Genomic DNA, 9,706 nt, shown 5'->3' with positions numbered 1-9,706 from the left:
AGCTAGCTCTCCTTCTTCGGCGCTCGCTAGCAGGGCCGTGGAAACTCATGATTGGGATTTGGGCAGCAATGGAACGGTAGCAGCTGGGTGGAGCGAGCACTGCTTGTTACTATATATATTTGTTGGGGTTATGATACCCCGGGTATCTCAAGGCACCGATTAGTTAGCCACTCGGACGGCCCACGACAAACAAGCTAGTACAAGCCCAGGCAACCAAAGCCAAATTAAGCTACGAAGGCCTGTGCCAAGTGCTGAGACAGGGGGTCAACCACGACCTCTTCTCTCTCCCTTCACCATACATTTACAACTCTGTACGACCTCTCCTCCGTCCCGACCCCTGGGAGGGATAGAGAAGGGTCGGGCTCCATCAAGTATGCCTGCTCTGACCAGGGCAGGCACACCCCACTCACTCTGCCAGGATTGAGGGGACAGTTATCCCCTCGGTCTGGACAAACGCGATCCCTACGCCACACCACGCAAACAAGACAGCACTGACAGGCGGTGACGACAGGTACGTTGAACCACCGTCCAAATACGATCCGACGAGACGGGCGTACGGCCCCACCCACCGCGGGATGGGGCTCGCGACTACGGCCTTGACTCTCAAGGCCAGCTAAGCCAACAAAGGCCACGACCCCGGAGCTCGGGATCGTGGCCACCGGCACCACGACCAGCAAGGCAGCCAACGCCCCCGGAGCGGCTACCTACTCCCGTACGACGCCCCCGGAGGACCAGGAGACGATGACGAAGGCCACAGCAAGACCGCGTCACACAGGATGGCTGGCGAACCATCACCGTGTCAACAGTGCCAATATGGCCAGCACTATAGCACCACGCCGCCCCATGCCGCGACATGGACAGAAGACCATGACGACAACCACGTTCGGGCGTGCGCTGACATCAAGACAAGACGGCCTTCCTTGCAAGCCAAGATAGTTTGGAGAATGGAGACTTTGGAGAATGGAGACGTAGGCGACCCAAATATGGTCCAAGTTTGTCCATGTCCATGCAAGAGATAATTAATTTAGTTAAAAAAAGAATTAGAATTTAGTAAAATTTGTTGCTTTTAGTAACCTTATAAAACCAAATCATCCGACATTTGTTCCTTGAATATTATTGACTACGATAGTTTTATATTGGCATACTATACTATACATGTTCCACCACCACAAGATTCAGGTCATTTGCTTAATTCGTGGTTTAAGCTGTGGGTCAGAAATGTAATTGCTGGTATTTATTTACAGGAGTTGCAGCGGTTTATTAGGCAATTTAGTTCATACGTAATAAGGAATGATATCGTGTTTAATAGTGATGCACCAAAAACTTGTTTGTACTAGATAGTACTGGCTTTGATTCTAGGCTACTGAAGTTGCAACGCATTATTATTGATGATCGATCAGAGAGGTTGGTTGATTAAAGAGTGCCGAGTTTCAAAGTCAAGATTCAAGAGACATATAGTTCTTTGCGTCTCACTAACGGCTTTTTATATAATTCATACTGAGTTTTGTATTTTTTAAGTGTCGATTTTAGTCATGTCTATATATAACAATACTATTGTACTGATGCCTCCTCATGGGCGAAGCTGCCTAGGTCGTGTACAGGTGCACCCCAAATTTGCAAAAAATAGTGAGTTTGATTAGAATTCCGCCATATATGCACATTTATGAGACATGTCCATACACCCACGAGACAAATACACCTCCTTATAATTTGCTATAGCTTTGCCTCTGTAGAAAGTTTCATACCAAAACTTTTTTGCGTATTATATATTAAAAGAATCTGCACCGTTCGTACTTCGTACCAATACCAAGTGGCAAGTACCCACGCGCTAGCCGCATGTCGTTGCCGTAGGCGTAGCCGCAAGACCCGGCGGGATCGATGAGATGCATGGCCTCATGGGGCATGCATGTCCGCTGCAGCTAGCCACGTACCCACGCCGACTCTATTTTCTTCACCCAGCAGGAGAATTCCTACCCGGGATGTCATGTCATGCAACATGCATCGTCAAATCAACGGTCAAGAGAATTAAAGCTATCTCTATCTCTATCTTCTACAAAGACGTCGTCTAACCGGCAGGACGAAGGAAGGCGCCGATTCCTTCACCCCGGCGTTCCACCGTTCCCGTTCCCCAAGGATAAATTTCTTTGTTGCACATTTTGTTGTACTACTGTAGTTATTAGGTTTTGAATTCATTTATACTAGAAAAAACCCGCGGCGTTGCCGCGGCACAGGACATATGGACCAGTTCATTTAGATGTAGCACAAATATGTAGTTGAGGGAATGTCTAGTTTTTAAATAGAAACAACGTGCTATGAGTTTTCTATGTCTGGCATGGGGTTAATTGAAACACAAGTAACTTGTATAGTATTCAGAAGCAAAGGCGCACTATACTTAGTGCCAGCAGTGTCATATATTGCAAACTATGGCATGCAGGGTCTGGTTGTGATGATCCATCCCTTGAGCAGCCTATTTAATATGAAAACAAAGTAGACATTAATATAGCAATTCCTTCACTTGTGAGCTTGGTACGGGCAAATAAATTCTTAAAGTTTTATAATATATTATACCTTAGTATTGTCTCCATCCTTGTGAGCTACTCGTAGCGTTGTTTCTTCACTTTATTTTCTTGCTCAAGCGGATGGAGGCGTGGTGGTGTTCGGACGCGGGTGTGGCGGCGGATGTGGATGGGCTCGCGGTGGCGGACGGCAGACCAGGCCAGTGGCGCACGGATTGGTGGCGACAGCATGGGGGCGGTGGTGATTTTGGGAAGAAGATCGCTAAGCATTTCAGTTTAGGTTATGTTAAAAAAAAATTACCTGCTGGATGTATGGAAGCTTATCTCCTCCCAGGTTCGGCGCTTGGATTGAGCGGATTTGCCGCGCTTTTCGCACGTAGGGTTTCATGGAGCACAGGAGAAGCCACGGCATTGCGGGGCGACGTCGAGGAGGATGGGGGAGCAGAGTGGCTGCATTAGCAACCATGCAATGGTTAGAAAGCAGATAAGAATGAACATAGACAGTATAGAACAATTAGTGATATAGATTAGCATATTGCAAACTCGAAAGGCCTCATGACATGTAGGACATGGATATGTAGGGAGCAGAATAACGTGATTAATATAGTGCTGAAGAGAAATAGCAAAAATGGCATGGTGATAATGGTACCAGCGGACTGAGTAGGTAGAACGGTGATTCTAGATAATGAAGGCAACATGGATCAAGAGGCTGTATTTTTGGAGAACAACTAAGATTTGAGCTGAACATGATGGAGGGCAGACCTATCAGCATAATATGAGAACTGTAGATTCCAAGTATCTGTCTTTTAGTTGCTGCTCTTTGAATGTCCACTCTCAGAACAATGTCACGACCTTTACCCATGCAGTGATGAATCTAGATGGAAAAAGTAATATGTATGAGAACTTTATGCAGGGTGACGACATCTTCAGTTTTGGGAGAAAAAAAAACACTTGGTCAGACCTTTTGTAGAATTTTAGACCCCAAATACAGACAAATTCTTGGGCTCCACTATGTAGGCAGACTGCGTTCATTCCATTGTGATTTTTAACACAAAATACACAATTATCATTTCATTTTTAGGAGAACTATGAATTAGTATCAATAGATATTAGCAGATTCTTTCAATCAAGTCAATGTAAAGGGGAATTGAGTAAACAACACATAGCACTACAGAATGCTAGAGACATTGAAGCTTGAAAGTCAGTAAGCAACATTTTTCCACAAATCCATAGCATTAAAGCAATACTCCATAAGATGTTGTAAAGCTGTGTACTTATCCTGCTGGAACCGAACAATATACCTTCTTGGAACAGAGGCTTCATCATGCTTCTTGTCAGCTGTAGCAGGAGAAGAAGCGTTCGTCAGCATTGGTTGAACCGACGTTGCAAAGAAATGTCAGTGAACAATGAGCACAAAGAAACTCATAGGAGCAAAAGGGAAATATCCATTTATTTTCTGCAGTGAAAGCATGAGAACTCTCCGTTTTCGGTCCTGGAAGCTGCAAACAGTCTCCGCCTGGTGCGCCTAAAATCAGCGGGTTGCTCAGATTGAAGGGGAATGTAACTCTCGCAAGCTGCAGGCACGAACACGAAAGAATTTTAAATATGCTTAGGTGTAGTGATAAATCTGATCACTACTCCTTGTGTGTGCGTTTCACCAGCAGCAGCGACTGAGTTCAATTGTAAAGTACGCATCGAAAATATCCTGATTTATCCATACCTTGATGATAGATATGCAGGTCGTGGCCATTCATGGACCTGCAATTAAAACATCCACGAACCTGCAGCTAAAAGGTAGTGAACATCATACCGTTAATTTGACATTCTGTTGAGCACATTACATGCAGCGGCCACCAAGAACAGGAGAGGAAGCATACCAGGAGTTGTGTCTCTTGAACGGACAGCATGTTGATGGCCGCCAGCGATGGTAATCGCGTGGGAAAATGGATCTGCGGCCAGAGGTACCTGCCCACTGGGGATTAAAAGCTAAACAAAATAAGAAAAGAGGCGGAGGTGAAGCTCCGGTGGGCGGCACGGCAACGGAATCGGAGGAACCGGAGATCGAGTGGAGGAGGGATACACCAGTGGGCTACATCTGCCTTCTCCTGCGAGGTCAGCAGTAGCATCGAGGGGAGGTACATCTAGCTTCTCCGGTGATGACAGCAGCAGCGTGCAGGCGAGCGTAGCCGCGGTACGGCGTGCGTGGACGCGAGGACGCTGCGTGGGGGCGGGGACGGCGGAGGTGACCGTGGCGGTGTCGCTGTCGACGGCGCGGAGCGGGGGACGGCGGGTGGAGGCGAGGACACGGCGTGGAGCCGGGGACGGCGGAGGGGGCTGGGGCGGCGCCGCTCCCGATGGCGCGGAGTTGGGGACGGCGGCTGCGAGGACGCGGCGAGGAGGACAGGCTTGGGCGGCGGCGGAAGACGGGCTGCTGCGGCGCGGAGCGTGGGGCGCACCCGCCGCCGCATCAGGAGGGAAGGAGAGAGAGAGAGAGAGAGGAAGGGGAGGGCGAGATGGAGGTGAGAGGCCAAATTTTGGTAAAGTTCGAGGGCTTTTATGAAAAAAATATGAGAGGAGGCCTGGACTGCGGGTTGATTCATCTAAAGTTCGAGGGTTTTTTTTGAAAAAAGATCACGGCTCGCCCGATCTGGGCCGTCCGCGCGCCCGATCGAACGGCCGGAAAAAGCTGCGACGTGGCACGCTGCCTGGCCAGCTTTTGGACCCAGGATTCATATGGTAAGATACCAATTCTTCATCGAGGAATTGAAGACTCTTCATAGAAGCTGGTTCATTGACTAATGAAGCACTTTAAGAACTATACCATCGCTAAGCTTTGTAAGAACGTTCATATATTATTCCCATTTCAAGAATACAATCAAGAAAATGAAAACATTAAGTATTAAGTATTACTAAAAAAGTTGTCATAGTTGGATTTGAGAGCAAAGTGCTTCATGGATAACTAATAATAAACTGATCGTTAGTTTGTGCCCACTCTCATATCTTGGTTTTGGCAAGTAGTTCGGATAAAATGTTAACAAACACAATACAAATGATAATAGGCACAAGACATATAGTGCCCATAAAAGACCAAAAAATTGTGAAAAGTTATATTGCTCCAGCTTCTTTTTTTTTTAGGGGAAGTTATATTGCTCCAGCTACAATGCCCAAACAAGGACAAGTCCAGTACAGGTACAGTAAGAAAAGTCTAGCTCCAACGTGCAGGAACTGTTAGAGGCCCATCTACAGGCTACCGTATGGGCCAAGGCCTATTTTGCATGGCTAGGTTGTGGCTCAGGTGTGCAACGAAGCTGCTAAACAGGCTGGTTTCTCAAAAAAAAAACATGGGCAGAGCTACCGTTTGGACACGATCTGCCTATTTTTCCTTTGGAAAAATTCCCTTTGACTTCCTCAACTATTATCAAAGTCTCATTTACCTTATCCATGTGAAAAATTGTATGTTTGTGTCTCTCCAAATCTTGATACTGGTGTTTCATCCTAAACAGTTTCAATAGTACCACATCGTTGTTCCTTTTCTGGCGAAGCCCGCGCGCAGCGCCTCCTATGCAGAAAGCTTGGCTTTGGAGAGGAGTCTCCCCTTGAGCATGCTTTGCAGGAGTACCTATCCTTATTCAAAGGCCCTCTCCCTCAAGGCATCATCAATGCTCTAATCACCCTTTTGAACCTGGACAAGACAACTTTTGAGGCGCGTGATCAGGCCTTAATCAACATGGCGGGTCCAGAAGTTGCTGATCTCATTGAAGGGGAAGTGGAGGCCGGTACGGCCAGTACAACCTGATGGACTCCATCACCTCCTTTGGATCCTATTCGTTTGGCTGTGGCTTGTCGTAAATGATCGTAAATTTCCAGCCGGAACATTATTTTTCTCTCACACAAACCAGCCAACATTACTTCTTCACGAACCAACGACGATACGAACCAGCCAACGTGCTGGTGTCCGGCGGCTTCCTTAATGCTTCAAATGTTGTGTCGTGTTGTTTCAGAGGGTCTACTGCCTACTGTGTCCTAGTCTGGAGTCGTCGTGCTCCTCCATTATCAATTTCAGTGTCGTCTGTGTTAGTGAAGACCCTCATGTCCGTCCTAGACTACTTCAGTTCCGCCGCCGTGTCTACTTTTGTACCTGTTTGCAGACTACTTCAAGTGCAAAATCTACGACCCATGGGCGAGGTCTTCGCGCTTCGCATTTTCACCCGTACTTGACTGCATTATGCTTTGGCGCTCGTGGATGCAACTGTACTTTTATTTTGAGAAGCAGACCCTTTCCCAATGGCTGCCAACATCAACATAGCGTGTTGGAATGTTAGAGGGCTGAACTCGCAAGCCAGAAAAGCGACCGTGCATGAGATTCTTGCTGCGACAAACATTCATCTACGCCTTGTTTAGATTGCAAATTTTTACAATCTGAACACTGTAGCACGTTTCGTTTGTATTTGACAAACTTTGTCCGATCATGGACTAACTAGGCTCAAAAGATTCGTCTCGTGATTTACAACCAAACTGTGCAATTAGTTATTTTTTTTACCTACATTTAATGCTCCATGCATACGTCCAAAAATTAATGTGATGGAGAAAGAGTGAAAAAACTTGAAATTTTGAGGCAATCTAAACAAGGCCCTAGCATGTTTACAGGAGACCAAGCTGAGAGATGTCGATCAAGCTACAGCAGCTTACCTAGGGAATTATCGGCTTCAGAAGTTTGCCTTCTCACCGGCAACAGGTCCGTTGGGTACGAGAGGAGGAATTCTGCTTCTTTGGGATGATCTGCATGTTGATTTGTCAGACGTCTCAACTACATGGCACACAATTTCAGCCACGGTGAGGCTGAAGGAATGCGGCACAGAATTCATAATCACAACCGTCTATGGCCCCTCGAAGGACCTGTTCAAACCGGCCTTTTTTAATGAACTCAAAGAGCTAAAACCAGAAGCACAACGCAGGTGGCTCGTCTTAGGAGATTTTAATCTTATTTACAGAGCATGGGACAAGAACAACCGAAATCTAAATCGAAGCCTCATGAACCAGTTCCGGCAAGCGCTAAATGAATGTGAGCTGCGAGAAATACATCTGCTGAACAGAAAATTCACTTGGTCCAATGAAAGAACAAACCCGACTTTATCTCGGTTAGACCGTGTCTTCTGTAACGAGGCCTAGGACCTCTCCTTCGGCTCGCACTTTCTTCAGGCGCTATCAACGGCGCACTCAGATCATTGTCCGCTCCTCCTCTCAAATCAAAGTGGGCCTCCTGTCCCGAAACGCTTCAAGTTTGAGAATTTTTGGATCCACATGCCGGGGTTCCAGCACGTTGTTCAATCGGCATGGACGGAATTTAATCCACACACAGAACCTTTTCATAGGTTGAATTTCAGGCTAGCCAGCACAGCACAAAGACTCAAAGAATGGAGCAAAACTTTATTTTCAGAAACAAAAATGCAATTGCACATGGCACTGGAAGTCATAAAGCGGCTGGATATTGCACAAGAGACTAGGACCATGTCCAATGACGAAACCATTCTGCGCCAAAAACTCAAGAAGAGGGTGGTCGGCTTAGCTGTTCTGGAACGGGCCAGGAAAAGGCAAAGTTCAAGGGTCACCAACCTAAAAGTGGGCGATGCAAATACCAAATATTTTCACCTGAAAGTCAATTCAAGGCGCAGAAAAAAGTTCATCCCACGTCTACAGAGAGATCAAGGCTGGGCAATTTCTCATGAGGAAAAGGAAGAAGTGGCGCTGCAACACTTCTCTTCTGTACTTGGACAGCCACCCCCCGCACCATGGATTTTTCCTGGGATATCTTGGGGATCAGCCAAGTGGACCTTCAATCTCTTGACATACCATTTACGGAACAGGAGGTTGTCCAAGCCATTAAGCAGATGCCTCGTGACAAAGCACCAGGACGAGATGGGTTCACCATGGCCTTTTTTGTTGCTTGTTGGGGCACTATCAGAAATGAATTTATGAGTGCAATTCAAAGTTTCTATAATCAACGCACTAACCATTTTGGCCTCCTGAATACAGCAAACATCGTGCTTCTGCCAAAGAAAGAAGGGGCTGAACGGATCTCCGACTTTAGACCCATCAACCTAATTCATGCGTTGCCAAAATCATCACCAAGGTGCTCGCTCTGCGATTACAACCCCATATGAATCAGCTTGTATCCTACAAGGAGGGCCTTCATCAAGAAACATGCAATACATGACAATTTCCTCTATGTGAGGAACCTAGCAAGATTGTTCCATCGTACACACACGACATCTTTACTGTTCAAGCTTGATATTACCAAAGCTTTCAACTCTGTGCGATGGGATTACCTCCTTGATCTTCTTCAACGTTGAAAGGTCCCAATGGCTAGAGGGGGGTGAATAGCCTATAAAAATTCCTATAACAACACTAAGCAAAGTAGTTAGACAAATAAACGGCGAAGCGAGTGTTGCGCTAGCCTACTAAAAATGCAAGCCACCTACCACAGTTCTAGTGGCTATAGTCTCTATCCACACAATGGCTATGTCACTACACTAAGTTAGTGGGCTCTTAAAGACTAATTAAAGAGACACACTACCCACTAGACCCGACACAAGCTTGCTCTCAAAACTAATTATACTAAAGAGCGAAGCAACACTAGAAATGTAAGTGCACAAGAGAGGGTGGTGATGATTATACCGCCGTGTCGAGGAATTGAGCCAATCACAAGATGGTCACAATTAGTCACAATGAATACCAAAAAATCCTTGGGACAAGATGACACAAGATTTTTTTACCGAGGTTCACTTGCTTGCCGGTAAGTTAGTCCTCGTTGTGGCGATTCACTCACTTGAAGGTTCACGCGCTAATTGGCATCACACGCCAAACCCGCAATCGGATGCCACACAACCAACACAAGATGAGGATCATATAAGCCACGAACAATCCGCTAGAGTACTTTTTGGCTCTTCGCCGGAAAAAGTCAAGAACCCCTCACAATCACCACGATCGGAGCCGGAGACAATCACCAACCTTCGCTCGATGATCCTCGTTGTTCCAAGCCGTCTAGGTGGCGGCAACCACCAAGAGTAACAAACGAATCCTACAGCGAAACACGAACACCAAGTGCCTCTAGATGCAACCACTCAAGCAATGCACTTGGATTCACTCCCAATCTCACAAAGATGATGAATCAATGATGAAGATGAGTGGGA

The 9,706-nt window shown here is 46.5% G+C and overlaps 1 long non-coding RNA gene across 2 annotated transcripts; it reads right to left on the bottom strand.

Annotated features, from left to right (window-relative positions):
- Positions 1-2,834: 2,834 nt before the first annotated feature.
- Positions 2,835-4,984, bottom strand: LOC136459288 (uncharacterized). 2 transcript variants are annotated; one of them, XR_010760165.1, is made up of 5 exons: positions 4,394-4,984; positions 4,237-4,303; positions 3,818-4,090; positions 3,279-3,390; positions 2,835-2,966 (listed from the first exon to the last, which is right to left on the bottom strand). It is a non-coding gene; the product is annotated as an uncharacterized lncRNA (long non-coding RNA). The 2 variants fall into 2 exon arrangements; XR_010760164.1 differs by having other exon boundaries at positions 4,237-4,297.
- Positions 4,985-9,706: the final 4,722 nt, after the last annotated feature.

The sequence above is a fragment of the Miscanthus floridulus genome, chromosome 6 (genome assembly GCF_019320115.1).
Source record: "Miscanthus floridulus cultivar M001 chromosome 6, ASM1932011v1, whole genome shotgun sequence".
Taxonomy (NCBI): Eukaryota; Viridiplantae; Streptophyta; class Magnoliopsida; order Poales; family Poaceae; genus Miscanthus; species Miscanthus floridulus.
Note: the sequence above shows the minus strand (reverse complement) of the source record. Positions and strands in the feature narration are given on the sequence as shown.